Genomic DNA, 16,241 nt, shown 5'->3' with positions numbered 1-16,241 from the left:
ATGGCCAGACCGAACGAACCAATCAGACCTTGGAAACATATCTGAGATGTTTTGTTTCCGCTGACCAGGATGATTGGGTGTCATTTTTGCCGTTGGCTGAGTTCGCCCTTAATAATCGGGCCAGCTCGGCTACCTTGGTCTCTCCATTTTTCTGCAATTCTGGGTTCCATCCTCGTTTCTCTTCAGGACAGGTTGAGTCTTCGGACTGTCCTGGTGTGGATTCTGTGGTGGACAGGTTGCAGCAGATCTGGACTCAGGTAGTGGACAATTTGACCTTGTCCCAGGAGAAGGCTCAGCTTTTCGCTAATCGCAGACGCCGTGTGGGACCCCGACTTCGTGTTGGGGATTTGGTTTGGTTATCTTCTCGTCATATTCCTATGAAGGTTTCCTCTCCTAAATTTAAACCTCGTTTTATTGGTCCGTATAGGATTTCTGAGATTCTCAATCCGGTGTCTTTTCGTCTGACCCTCCCAGACTCCTTTTCCATACATAATGTATTCCATAGGTCGTTGTTGAGGAGATACGTGGCACCTATGGTTCCATCTGTGGAGCCTCCTGCCCCTGTTTTGGTGGAGGGGGAATTGGAGTATATTGTGGAGAAGATTTTGGATTCTCGTGTCTCTAGACGGAAACTCCAGTATCTGGTCAAATGGAAGGGTTATGCTCAGGAAGATAATTCCTGGGTTTTTGCCTCTGATGTCCATGCCCCAGATCTTGTTCGTGCCTTTCATGTGGCTCATCCTGGTCGGCCTGGGGGTTCTGGTGAGGGTTCGGTGACCCCTCCTCAAGGGGGGGGGGTACTGTTGTGAATTCTGTGGCTGAGTTCACTTCTGTGGTCACAAGTGGTATTGCAGTCTCTGGGCTTCCTCCCTCAGGTGTTTTGGTGAGCTCGTTGGCTGCCTTGCTATTTAGCTCCACCTGAGTCTGTCTTCCTTGCTCCTTGTCAATGTTCCAGTGTTGGATCTGAGCTACTGCATCTTTCCTTGGGCCTGCTGCTCTGCTAGATAAGTGCTTCTAGTTTGTTTTCTGTTTTTTTCTGTCCAGCTTGCTATTAACTTTTGCTGGAAGCTCTGAGAAGCAGAGGGGTGCACCGCCGTGCTGTTAGTTCGGCACGGTGGGTCTTTTTGCCCCTTTGCGTGGTTTTCGTTTTAGGGTTTTTGTAGACTGCATAGTTCTCTTTGCTATCCTCGCTCTGTCTAGAATATCGGGCCTCACTTTGCTGAATCTATTTCATTCCTACGTTTGTCTTTTCATCTTGCTAACAGTCATTATATGTGGGGGGCTGCCTATTCCTTTGGGGTATTTCTCTGAGGTAAGTCAGGCTTGTATTTCTATCTTCAGGCTAGTCAGCTCCTCAGGCAGTGCCGAGTTGCATAGGTAGTTGTTAGGCGCAATCCACTGCTGCTTATAGTTGTGTGAGGATAGATCAGGTACTGCAGTCTACAGAGATTCCACGTCTCAGAGCTCGTCCTATTGTTTTTGGTTATTGCCAGATCTCTGTATGTGCGCTGATTACTGCACGCTGTGTTGCCTGATTGCCAGCCATAACAGGTACCGTATATACTAGAGTATAAGCCAACCCCCCTAATTTTGCCACAAAAAACTGGGAAAACTTATTGACTCGAGTATAAGCCTAGGGTAGGAAATGCAGCAGCTAACGGTGAATTTCAAAAATAAAAATAGATGCTCCATACCGTTCATTATTGCCCCATAAGATGCTCCATATAAAGCTGTGCCACATATAATGCTCCATACATTTCATTATGGCCCCATAGATGCTCCATATAAAACTGTGCCATATAGAATGCTCCATACATTTCATTAGTGGCCCCATAGATGCTCCATATGAAACTGTGCCACATATAATGCTGCATACATTTCATTGTTGCCCCATAGATGCTCCATATAAAACTGTGCCACATATAATGCTTCATACTGTTCATTATTGCCCCATAAGATGCTCCATATAAAGCTGTGCCATATATAATGCTCTGCACCGTTCATTATGGCCCCATAGATGCTCCATATAAAGCTGTGCCATATATAATGCTCTGCACCGTTCATTATGGCCCCATAGATGCTCCATATAACGCTGTGCCATATAGAATGCTCTGCAGCGTTCATTATGGCCCCATAGATGTTCCATATAAAGCTGTGCCCCATATACAATGCTCTGCACCGTTCATTATGGCCCCATAGATGCTCCATATAAAACTGTGCCATATAGAATGCTCTGCACCGTTCATTATGGTCCCATAGATGCTCCATATAAAACTGTGCCATATAGAATGCTCTGCACCGTTTATTATGGCCCCATAGATGCTCCATATAAAGCTGTGCCATATAGAATGCTCTGCACCGTTCATTATGGCCCCATAGATGCTCCATATAAAGCTGTGCATTATATAATGCTGCTGCTGCAATAAAAAAAACAAATGACATACCTCTTTTGCTGCCCGCTGCTCCTCAGCATACTGTCTCGGCGTCTCTCCGCACTGACTGTTCAGGCAGAGGGCGGCGCGCAGATTAGTACGTCATCGCGCTCTCTGACCTGAACAGTCAGTGCAGAGGACGGGAAGACGGAGCGGCGGGTGGAACGTGGACAGGTAAATATGTAATACTCACCTGCTCCCGGCGTCCCTGGCTCCTTATCCCGGACAGATGGTCTCCGGGTGCCGCAGCCTCTTCCTCTGTCAGCGGTCACTGGCACCGCTCATTACAGGAATGAATATGCGGCTCCACCCCTATGGGAGTGGAGTCCATATTCATAACTTTAATGAGTGGTACCACGTGACCGCTGAACAGGGGAAGAGCTGCGGCACCCGAAGACCATGGGACAGGCAGGGGGAGCGCCAGGAGCCCCGGAAGCAGGTGAGTATGTGACAGTCCTCTCTCCCCCTCACCCGCCGACCCTGCTGCCGACCATGACTCGAGTATAAATCTCGGCTTATACTCGAGTATATACGGTATTTCAGTAGTAAACTCAGTATACTATCTGATATTCCTGCAAAAATTTACGCCTATCTATCATTATATAAAGTTGATACATTCTATACAGACACATAGAGTATAAACAATATTCAGCATAGCAATAAGAAATTAATTTTTCAATCCTGATTAATCTCTTATACTGGCTTTGTAATATCTCCAACCCAGAGTAAAAGAGTATATATATTACAAGGGCTGCTGGTCATGCTGTCAGGACTCTGTTGTTGGGTGTCCCGGGACCAGGGGCTCCTTCCCTGTCCCTAATGCTAGGGGCGCCCTAGTTTGCCCTGTTTCATGGGTTACCTCTGATGGTGAAGACGCTGGAGCCATGTACCTTGCCTTGAATCCTCCCTCAGTACCCTTCCCCCAACCAGGGAAGAGGGGAGTAGTAGTGTACTGTAATACACTAACCAGACTAACAAGGCAATACGAACAGAAGTAATGAAGTATACCAAACATACAAATATACTCACAAATACAACATAGGAATGCATCAGGGAGTGGAGGATGGGGTTAAACCAAAGTATTAGAAGAAAGGCAATTATCACACACTTAAAACCTAACAGCAGTCACAGATAAATCTGCCAACCGCCTTCTCCAATAACCACCAATAACAACCTCCAGCCATGCAGCAAAAGCTTTCTCTGACAATATTATAATAATAATAATAATAATTTTTATTTATATAGCGCCAACATATTCCGCAGCGCTTTACAAATTATAGAGGGGACTTGTACAGACAATAGACATTACAGCAGAACAGAAATACAGTTCAAAACAGATACCAGGAGGAGTGAGGGCCCTGCTCGCAAGCTTACAAACTATGGGGAAAAGGGGAGACACGAGAGGTGGATGGTAACAATTGCTTTAGTTATTCGGACCAGCTATAGTGTAAGGCTCAGGTGTTCATGTAAAGCTGCATGAACCAGTTACCTGCCTAAGAATGTAGCAGTACAGACACAGAGGGCTAATACTGCATAAAGTGTATGAGAACATGATGCGAGGAACCTTTTTTTTTTTTTTTATTATAAATAGGCCACACAGGGATCGTTAGGTTAATGCATTGAGGCGGTAGGCCAGTCTGAACAAATGAGTTTTTAGGGCACGCTTAAAACTGTGGGGATTGGGGATTAATCGTATTAACCTAGGTAGTGCATTCCAAAGAATCGGCGCAGCACGTGTAAAGTCTTGGAGACGGGAGTGGGAGGTTCTGATTATTGAGGATGCTAACCTGAGGTCATTAGCGGAGCGGAGGGCACGGGTAGGGTGGTAGACTGATACCAGGGAGGAGATGTAGGGTGGTGCTGAGCCATGGAGTGCTTTGTGGATGAGGGTAGTAGTTTTGTACTGGATTCTGGAGTGGATGGGTAGCCAGTGTAATGACTGGCACAGGGTAGAGGCATCGGTGTAACGGTTGGTGAGGAATATGATCCTGGCTGCAGCACTCAGGACAGATTGGAGCGGGGAGAGTTTTGCAAGAGGGAGACCGATTAGTAGAGAGTTACAATAGTCCAGACGAGAATGAATAAGTGAAACAGTCAGAGTTTTTGCAGAGTCGAAAGTAAGAAAAGGGCGAATTCTAGAAATGTTTTTGAGATGCAGGTAAGAAGAGCGAGCCAGTGATCGGATGTAGGGGGTGAATGAAAGGTCAGAATCAAGGATGACCCCAAGGCAGCGGGCATGTTGCTTTGGAGTAATGGTGGAACCGCACACGGAGATGGCAATGTCAGGCAAAGGTAGGTTAGTAGAGGGAGAGAACACGAGGAGTTCAGTTTTTGACAGGTTTAGTTTCAGATAGAGGGAGGACATGATGTTAGAGACAGCGGTGAATGAATGCAAACTAGGGTCCAGATTATATTGGAGATGGGAGTGGCTAATAGTGCACAGCAGGATTGTGCTGAGTAACCTACAGACACTCTCAGGTTGGTGCTGTTATACTGACTAAAATGATTCCTTGGTTGATGGAATCAGTCTTGTGTTGTTTTTTTTTTATCTTTATTTTCAGTTTTGAGTTAATGATATACTCATGCTAAGGGGTGGCCTATGTGGGGGGAGTCTTCATGTGGTGCTCTGCTTATTCATGTGTATGGCTTCTGACAGGTCACTGATCCCTCAGTTACCTGCCCCTTAGTTTACATAATGAATATTATATATATCTTGGAAAAAAAAACCTTCTGAATATAGGTGGTGGCACCTGCGCTGCAGTCTGATCGCATATGTAATGAATTATATACGCACTAGATGGAGGCCAATAAGGGCGGTAATGTCACGATGGGGCGCTGAGAACAGGGGCGTAGCTAGAGCTTTTGCCGCCCGGGGCTGTTCCCGAGTTTGGCGCCCCCCCCGGCTCAATACACACAAAGGTTACCAAAAATAGTCAGGACAACACGCATGATCGGGACTGCAAAAAAAAAAAAAAACAAGTTCTGCTTACCTGACCGCGCTCCTGCTCTCTCCACGCAGCTGAAGCGTGCACTCGCCGGCGACTGACAATGATGTCAGCATTGCCCCAGTGTCTCCAGCAATCATCTGCCCCAGTGTGTCCTCCAGCATTGACCCCAGTGTGTCCAGCAATCTGCCCCAGTGTCTCCAGCATTGCCCCAGTGTCTCCAGCAATCATCTGCCCCAGTGTGTCCTCCAGCATTGACCCCAGTGTGTCCAGAAATCTGCCCCAGTGTCTCCAGCATTGCCCCAGTGTCTCCAGCAATCATCTGCCCCATTGTGTCCTCCAGCATTGACCCCAGTGTGTCCAGCAATCTGCCCCAGTGTCTCCAGCATTGCCTCAGTGTCTCCAGCAATCATCTGCCCCAGTGTGTCCTCCAGCATTGCCCCCAGTGTGTCCAGCAATCTGCCCCAGTGTCTCACGCATTGCCCCGGTGTCTCCAGCAACCTGCCCCAGTGTCTCCAGCAACCTGCCCCAGTGTCTCCAGCAACCTGCCCCAGTGTGTCCAGCAATCTGCCCCAGTGTCTCCAGCATTGCCACAGTGTGTCCAGCATTGCCCCAGTGTGTCCTCCAGCATTGCCCCCAGTGTGTCCAGCAATCTGCCCCAGTGTCTCCAGCATTGCCCCAGTGTGTCTACCGTTAGCTTATCAAAAAAAACAAAAAACAAACAAACAGAGTCTCCTCACCTGACCAGCGCTCCATGCGGCGAGCTCCCTCCAGCAGCGCACACTCGCCGGCGACTGACAATGACGTCAGAAGCCGGCGACGTGTGCACTGCGGCCGACTTCAGCTGCCAGCCTCCAAATGGCTGGCAGCTGTTGTTAACTATTGATGCGCGGGCCTGCACGTCAATAGTGTTAAACAGCTGCAGCGCCGGCCGTGGTTTTAGAGGGCCCCAGGCGAAAGAGTCTCAGTGGGCCCCCCCCTTTAACACATAGCACGATTCATGATGCAGATACAGCAGAGAAATATAGCATAGCCACATAGCATATAACACAGCCCACGTAGCATATAACACAGCCCACGTAGCATATAGCAAAGCCACGTAGTATATAACACAGCCACGTAGTATATTGCACAGCCCACATAGCATATAACACAGCCACGTAGTATATAACACAGCCATGTAGTATATTGCACAGCCCACGTAGCATATTGCCCAGCCACGTAGTATATTGGCCAGCCACGTAGTATATTGGGCAGCCACGTAGTATATTGGCCAGCCACATAGTATATTGCCCAGCCACGTAGTATATTGCCAAGTGGAGTATATGGCCCAGCAACGTTGTATATTGCCCAGCCACGTAGTATATTGCCCAGCCACGTAGTATATTGCCCAGGCACATAGTATATTGCTGAGCTACGTAGTATATTGCCCAGCCACGTAGTATATTGCCCAGCCACGTAGTATATTGCCCAGCCACGTAGTATATTGCCCAGCCACGTAGTATATTGCCCAGTCACGTAGTATATGCCCAGCCACATAGTATATTGCCCAGTCACGTAGTATATTGCCCAGCCACGTAGTATATTGCCCAGCCACGTAGTATATTGCCCAGCCACGTAGTATATTGCCCAGTGACGGAGTATACAGCACAGAGTCACGTAGTATACAGACTTAAAATAAAAAATAAACATATACTCACGGAGGGATGAAGTTCTGGCCCTGTACCGCACAAGGCAGCTTCCAGTCCCAGGGCTGGTATGAGCGCAGGACCTGTGATGACGTTGCGGTCACATGACCGTGACGTCATGGCAGGTCCTTCTCACATACCATCCTTGGCACCGGACGCTGCCGCTTGCATGGAGCGGTCACCGGAGCGTTGCGAGGAGCGGGAAAGGCGACGGAGGGTGAGTATAGCAGGTTTTTTTTTTTTTATTATTATTTTTAACATGACATATTTTTACTATTGATGCTGCATAGGCAGCATCAATAGTAAATAGTTGGGGACACACAGGGTTAATAGCAGCAGTAACGGAGTGCGTTACACCGCGGCCCGTTACCGCTGCTATTAACCCTGTGTGAGTGGTGACTGGAGGGGATTATGGAGCGGGCACTGATTGTGGGGAGGAAGGAGCGGGTGCCGGGCACTGACTGCAGCGGAGGGACTTATCGGACTGTGCCCGTCGCTGATTGGTCGCGGCAGCCATGACAGGCAGCTGCCGAGACCAATCAGCGACGACAAACAGAGGCCGCGACCAATGAATATCCGTGACAGAAAGAAAGACAGAAGGACAGACAGAAAGACGGAAGTGTGACCCATAGACAATTATATCTAACTAGATGGCAGCCCGATTCTAAAGAATCGGGAGTCTAGAATCCATATATACTTTATTTATTCAAATGTAAGAATAATACAATTAATAAATAATAGTAAGAAAGAACAAAAAATGGCTGCACTCACCAGCTCTTGACAATTCTTGTTATTTAAGGTACAGTTACACAGGATCCATGAACATGCTTATGAGGGGAGGGATGAAAGACATCAGACGATCACTGAGGAGTTGGAAGGTGTATCGTGGCCAGAGTTTATTAATATGGAGGTGCAAGCGGTTTTTTTGCGCCATTCACGGCGTGCACCAGCTGCATTTGGTAATGGTTTGTTTGTTGCCTTAGAAGAGTCAGGTGTGAAGCATGTCTTATAAGCAGACTTAACAGTGTGCAGGCGACGGCGTTTATCATTTGGAGTGTAAGTAGGACAGTGTTTGCGCTTACGTGCAGATTTACCAACGGTTAAAGGAGCTTCAAGCTGCACACATTCTATGAATGGAGACAAAGAAGCTGTATTGTGGGCAGAATCTATGACTGAGGACGTGGAAATATTATGTTTGCAACGTTGAGAGCGTGCAGCAGCAGCTTTATTACTTAATCGATTAGTTTTGTCCTCAAAAGACTCATTAGTAATGCGTTTATTGCAAGCAGCATTAACAGTGTCCAGGCGCTTATGTCTGTGCTCTGTAGTCTCGTTAGCACGCTGTTTGTGCTTACGTGCGGCATCGGCGGCTTTTCGCTCAGCGTCATTGGTATACTTATTATCAGACCTGATGTTACGTGCGCCATCAGCAGCTTTGGGCTCTGTGTCATTAGTATACTTAACAGTGTCCAGGCGCTTGCATCTCTCCTCTGTACTCTTGTTAGCACGCTGTTTGCGCTTACGTGCGGCATCGGCGGCTTTTCGCTCTGCATCATTACCATACTTTATATCAGACCTGATCTTACGTGCGCCATCAGCAGCTTTGGACTCTGTGTCATTAGTATACTTAACAGTATCCAGGCGCTTGCATCTATCCTCTGTACTCTTGTTAACACGCTGTTTGCGCTTACGTGCGGCATCGACGGCTTTTCGCTCTGCATCATTACCATACTTTATATCAGACCTGATCTTACGTGCGCCATCATAAGCTTTGGACTCTGTGTCATTAGTATACTTAACAGTGTCCATGCGCTTGCATCTATCCTCTGTACTCTTGTAAGCACGCTGTTTGCGCTTACGTGCGGCATCGGCGTCTTTTTGCTCTGCATTATTAGTATACTTTATATCAGACCTAATCTTACGTGCGCCATCAGCAGCTTTGGGCTCTGTGTCATTAGTATCCTTACTATTAGAGCTCATGTTGGCTAAGCTAAACAGCTTTAAGCGTGGTGGTGGCAAACAACAGGTTAATAAGAGGCAGTATCAGGTAGTAGGAAAATAGCCAGTTAATAATAGGCAATAGTTCTTTGCAGGAATGCAGATATTAATAAATAGGCAGTTTATATTGCAGAGAAATTGCTGGGCAATAATGGACAATGTCCTTATGTGGCAAATAATAGAGCAATATACCCAACGTGGCAAAGAAGAGGTTAATAAACGGCAGTCTCTCAGTATAACAGTCAGTGAATAATAGGCAGTATATGGAGAAAACACCAAACAAAAGTTCAAAATTGGTGTGAAAATGTCACTGAACCACTTCACAACTAAATATATATAGTTTTGGTAAATGGTATTATCATTTTTTTGACGAAATTCGGCAGGAGCTTGAAGAGCAACGTCACTGGGCCCGCCTCCACGCAGTAGAAACTTGCTGTGAGGTAAAAATTCAAAAATCACACCAAAATGGCGGGCGGAGTGTGTCACAGTACGGCACGTTTCTGATTGGTCGCTCGCAGCAGGCGGCAACCAATCAGACACTGGACACTGTTGACGTCACTTATCTCCGGACATTAGCTCCGGACATTAGCTCCGGACATTATCTCCGGACATTAGCTCCGGACAGGAAGTTGGCACAAATTGCAGGAAGTAGTATTCTAGGCAATTATATATTAGATATATAAAGCTGAATGTGTATGTGTGTGTGTGTGTGTATGTATGTATGTATGTATGTCCGGGATTGGCATCTGCACCGTCGCAGCTACAGCCACAGCCCGAGAGCGTCATAGGCTATGTTGTGAGGTGAAATTTTAACCCCGTGCTTTCCAATTCACCAAACAATTTTGCCCCTATCTACATAATGGGGAAAAAAGTGAAAGGAAATGTGTTGGAGGCGTCACAGTTACAGCCACAAAATTTTGCACAGTCACACATCTGGACCCTGAGAGTGTCATAGGCTATGTTGTGAGGTGAAATTTTAACCCCGTGCTTTCCAATTCACCAAACAATTTTGCCCCTATCTACATAATGGGAAAAAATGAATGGAAAAGTGTAGGAGGCAAATTGACAGCTGCCAGATGTGAACAAGGGGGACTTAAAGAATGAGAGCGATGGCGCCAAAGAGTATATACCGTACAGTTGCTAAGATGGGGCCCCGACATGGGATAATCACCACACACGGGGATATGAACACACACACAAAATGCGCCACACACTACCACGTGCTTGAACACATATTACCCTCAGCACACATTTCACCACAAATACACCAACCTCGCCACATAAAAGTCGAAACACAAAAGTCGCCGCTCAAAACGCGCCACGCGCAGAGCTCGCCACATGCAAAGACTAGGCTCTTGCAAAACTCGCCACAAGTGCAAAACTCACCTCATGGAAAACTCGCCACACGCAAAACTTGCACACGCGGAAAAATTGCCACATGCACAAAAGTTGCAACACATGCAAAAGTTGCCTCACACAAAACTTGCACATACTCAAAAGGCACCACACATAAAACTCGCCACGCGCAAAACTCGCCATGCGCAAAACTTGCTGCACACAACTTGCTACACTAACCTGTCACATGCAACTCGACGCACAAAAAGTTGCTACACGCATGTTGCCACACAAAACTCATCTCACAAAAGTCGCTACATGCATGTCGCCACACGCAACTCAACACACACAACTTGACAAACGAAACTCGCCCTAAAACACACACAAGTCTGGTATTATCCTTCAAAAATAAAAATCTGATTAATAAGCAGACAAACTACAACAAATGTACCATATAGGAAATACGACAGCTGTCAGTCACATGACCTGTCTATTATGTGTATGTGTGAGCTAATATATACTGCCAGGGGGAGGGCTTCCTGTTGGCTGGGGATTTATCAGGCTGCCAATTTAGCTTACAAATACTGAGGTAAAAATACTGAGCAAATAACGTGTGAACGAGGTCTAATACAGGAGGAGATGACACACAGGTATATACTATATACAGGAGAGATGACACAGGTATATACTATATAGAGGAGGAGATGACATACAGGTACATATATATACAGGAGGAGATGACATACAGGTATATACTATATACAGGAGGAGATGACACACAGGTATATACTATATATAGGAGCATATGACCTACAGGTATATACTATATACAGGAGGAGATGACATACAGGTATATGCTATATATAGAAGATGACATGCAGGTATATACAGGAGGAGATGACACATAGATATATACTATATATACAGGGGAGATGACACACAGGTATATACTATATACAGGAGGAGATGACATACAGGTATATACTATATATAGAAGGATATGACATTCAGGTATATACTATATATAGGGGAGATGACACACAGCAGGTATATACTATATACAGGGGAGATGACATACAGGTATATACTATATACAGGAGATGACATACAGATGTATACTATATATAAGGGAGATGACAAACATGTATATACTGAGGTGATGAGGTGAAAATGAGAGGTGTGAGGTGAAAATGAAAAGGTGTGAGTGCAAAATGAGAGGAGTGAGGAAAAATAGTGGAGTGATCAGAAAATGACAGATGTGAGGTTGAAATGACAAGGGGGAATGAGAGGTGTGAGGGAGAAAATGAGAGATGTGAGGGGGAAAATGAAAGATGTGATTGGGAAAATGAGAGGCGTGATGGGAAAATAAGAGAAGTGAGGTGCTATAACTAACCACAGATATTTACTATGCCCAGGCAACGCCGGGCTCTTCAGCTAGTATATATATATATATATATATATATATATATATATATATATATATATATATATATATATACTTCTCACCTGTGTCTTGCCTCTCTGTTGTGTTTTCTGTCTCTCTTCTTACATCTTTTCTCTCTCCCGCTCTGATTTTTATATTTCCTTAATCCTTTCTGCCTCTTCTCCCTGCTTGTCTGTGGCTCCACCCCCGACATTTAGCCCCGCCCCTCCATGGCTCTTCACAGTGTGAGAGCTGTGACGCTGCTGGAGGGGAGGGATCGGATGCTTCTGCTGCTGACTGCAGGTGCCGGGGTGAGTACTAGTGTCACAGCGTGTGTGACTGTGTGCCCCTGATACACTGCAGCCAGCAACTCTCTGCACGGCCGCGCGCACTGCCAGCGCTCTGCTCCAGTCCTCACTATGCAGGGAGGAAGGAGCAGAGAATGAGTGCGCGCAGCCGCGCTGATATCCGCCCCCCGCATTGTGCCGCCCCGTTCCCCCTGCCTTCCCCCCCCCACGCACCCTACGCCACTGACTGAGAATCTCTCCCCCCCCCCCCTGTGCCCACCCACCTATCCACAATCTCTCCCCCATGTGCTGACTTCTCCTGTCTGTGCTCTCTCCTCTTTGACCTGTCTACCCCATGTGCTTATCCCCCTTGTCTGCTGCCTCTCTCCTTCCTGTGTTCTCCCCTCCTGTGCTGTCCCGTTTCAGCTGTCTTCCCCCCCTGTGCTGTCTCACCCCGTGCGCTTTCTCTCTCCCCCATCTTCTGTCTTCTCTCATGTCATCTCTTCTTTGACCCTTGTACCCCATGTGCTCTCCCCCCTGTCTGCTCTCTGTTTCTTCACCACTGTGCTGTCTTCTTCCCTCATGTGTTCTCTAGTTTGAGCTGTCTCCCCCCTGTGTGTCCTCTTTCCTATGTGCGCTCACCCCTCCCCCTGTGTTAAAATGAAAGCAAAGTAGGGAAAGGTAACATTTTATTATCATGGAAAAATTTATGACAAAGGTGCTTTAATTTACATTGTATCCACATAAGGACAAAAAAAACACATTTTATTCTATAATATCTATCTATCTGTCTATCTATCTATCTATCTATCTCTATATCATCTGTTATTGGTCTATGGGTCTCAATCTATATTTAATGTATGCATGTCATTTCTATCTATCTCTTATCTATGTATGTCTCTATCATCGATGTATCTCATATGTATCTATCATCTGTCAATGTATGTCATAAGGAATCAATCATCTATCTATATATCTCATCTATCTATTTATCGATCTGTGTATGTCTATATCTATCTCTATGGACCACACCATGAGGTGGAGATATTGGGAACAGCTGTCCCGCCCATCTCTTTAGCTGTTTACAAAAACCCCAGCCCTGTTAAAGTTAATTTAAAGGGAATCTGTCACGCCAAAAATCGTATATGAGCTAAGGCCACCGGCATCAGGGGCTTATATACAGCATTCTGTAATGCTGTAGATAAGCCCAGATGTAACCTGAAAGATAAGAAAAACAAGTTAGATTATACTCACCCAGGGACGGTCTCGCTGCGGTCCGGTCCGATGGGTGTTGTGGTCCAGTCCAGCGCCTCCCATCTTCTTACGATGACGTCCTCTTCTTGTCTTCCTGCCGCGGCTCCTGCACAGGCGTACTTTGTCTGCCCTGTTGAGGGCAGAGCAAAGTCCTGCAGTGCGCAGGTGCCGGGCCACTCTGACCCGGAGCCGCAGCATGAAGACAAGAAGACAGGCGTCTGGAAAGGTCAGAGAGGCACTGCAGTACTTTGCTCTGCTCTCAACAGGACAGACAAAGTACGCCTGCGCAGGAGCCGCGTCAGGAAGACAAGAAGAGGACGTCATCGTATGAAGATAGGAGGCGTCGGACCGCGATGGCTATCGGACCCAAAATGTACCGGGACAGCCCCTGGGTCAGTATAATATACCTTATATACTTGAGTATAAGCCGACTCGAGTATAAGCCAAGACCCCTAATTTTGCCACAAAAAAACTGGGAAAACTTAATGACTCGAGTATAAGCCTAGGGTGGAAAATGCAGCAGCTACTGGTAAATTTAAAAAATAAAAATAGATACCAATAAAAGTAAAATTAATTGATACACCAGTAGGTTAAGTGTTTTTGAATATCCATATTGAATCAGGAGCCCCATATAATGCTTCATACAGTGCATGATGGGCCACATAAGATGCTCCATATTAAAATATGTCCCATATAATGCTCCATACAGTTTATGATGGGCCCCATAAGATGCTCCATATTAAAATGTGCCCCATATAATGCTGCACAAATGTTGATTATGGCGCCATAAGATGCTCCATACAGACATTTGCCCCATATAATGCTCCACAAATGCTGATTATGGCCCCATAAGATGCTCCATAGACACATTTGCCCCGTATAATGCTCCACAAATGCTGATTATGACCCCATAAGATGCTCCATAGACACATTTGCCCCGTATAATGCTCTACAAATACAGATTATGGCCCCATAAGATGCTCCATACAGATATTTGCCCCATATAATGCTGCACATGGCCCCATAAGATGCTCCATACAGATATTTGCCCCATATAATGCTGCACATGGCCCCATAAGATGCTCCATACAGACATTAGCCCCATATGCTGTTGCGATTAAAAAAGAAAAATGACATACTCACTTCTCAGGCCCCCAGCACTTGCTATACTCACCTGCTCCCCGTTCCACCGCCGAGCGCCGCTGTGTCTTTCCCGTCCTCTGCACTGACTGTTCAGGCAGAGGGCGGCGTTCACACTAATCGCATCATCGCGCCTTCTGACCTGAGCGTCAGTGCAGAGGACATGGAAGACGCAGCGGCGGCCGGCGGCGGTGGATTGGGAAGCAGGTGAAGATTGCGCACTGCGTTATACTCACCTGCTTCTGGCGCGGTTTCCCTGGTTCTCCGGCGCTGGCAGCTTCTTTCTGTAGTGAGCGATCACATGGTACCGCTCATTACAGTAATGAATATGCAGCTCCACCCCTATGGGAGTGGAGTCGGGTCCGTATTCATTACTATAATGAGCGGTACCATGTGACCGCTCACTACAGGAAAAAGCTGCCGGCGCTGGAGAACCAGGGATACCGCGCCAGGAGCAGGTCAGTGTTACTACCGCTCCCCCTCCCCTGCCGACCCCTGGGTATGACTCGAGCATAATCCGAGAGGGGCAATTCCAGCCTAAAAAAATGGGCTGAAATTCTCGGCTTATACTCGAGTATATACGGTATCTTGTTTTTCTTATCTTTCAGGTAACATCGGGGGCTTATCTACAGCATAACAGAATGCTGTAGATAAGCCCCTGATGCCGGTGGCCTTAGCTCACATACGATTTTTGGGGTGACACATTCCCTTTAAGTCTCTCAGCATCTGTAACACCTGAGCATTAAATCCGGGTTCATATCACCCAAGTTTTACAAACTGGATGACACATATCTCGCCTATGATCACCTTACAATATTAAATATCTGTCTATATATCACACAATCTATCTATATCTATTTCATAGCTATGAAACATCTATCTATGTGTTGTTGTCTTCGACGTTGTGCCTTTGCTGCTTTCATTGTCATTGGCGTACTTTTTAGGAGGAGCCATGTTGGCATTGATGTTTGCTTTTTAACCCCTTCATGACCAGGGGTATTTTTGTGTTTTCGTTTTTCTCTCCCCTCCTTCCCAGAGCCATAACTTTTTATTTTTCTGTCAATATGGCCATGTGAGGGCTTATTTTTTGCAGGACGAGCTGTACTTTTGAACGACATCATGGTTTTAGCATGTCATGCACTAGAAAACGGGGAAAAAAATTGCAGTTAAGTTGCAAAAATAAGTGCAATCCCACACTTGTTTTTTGTTTGGCTTTTTTGCAAGGTTCAGTAAATGCTAAAACTGACCTGCAATTTAGATTCTCCAGGTCATGACGAGTTCAAAGACACCAAACATGTCTAGGTTATTTTTTATCTAAGTGGTGAAAAAAAATTCCAAACTTTGCTTAAAAACAAACAACCCCCCCTCCCCCCCCCCCCCCCCCCCCGCAATTTCTGATACCCTTAGCGTCTCCATTTTTCGGGATCTCGGATCGGGTGAGGGCTCATTTTTTGCATGCCGAGCTGAAGTTTTAATGATACCATTTTGGTGTAAATACGTTCTTTTGATCGCCCGTTATTGCATGTTAATGCAATGTCACAGCGACCCAAAAAACTTAATTCTGGCGTTTCAAATTTTTTTCTCGCTACGCCATTTAGCTATCAGATTAAGCTTTTTTTTATTGATAGATCGGGCGATTCTAAACGCGGCGAAACCAAAAATGTGCATATTTGATTTTTTTATTGTTTTATTTTGAATGGGGCAAAAAGGGGGTTATTTTTTTTTCATATCTTTTAAAA

Source organism: Ranitomeya imitator, chromosome 1 (genome assembly GCF_032444005.1).
Source record: "Ranitomeya imitator isolate aRanImi1 chromosome 1, aRanImi1.pri, whole genome shotgun sequence".
NCBI classification, from domain to species: Eukaryota; Metazoa; Chordata; class Amphibia; order Anura; family Dendrobatidae; genus Ranitomeya; species Ranitomeya imitator.
Note: the sequence above shows the minus strand (reverse complement) of the source record.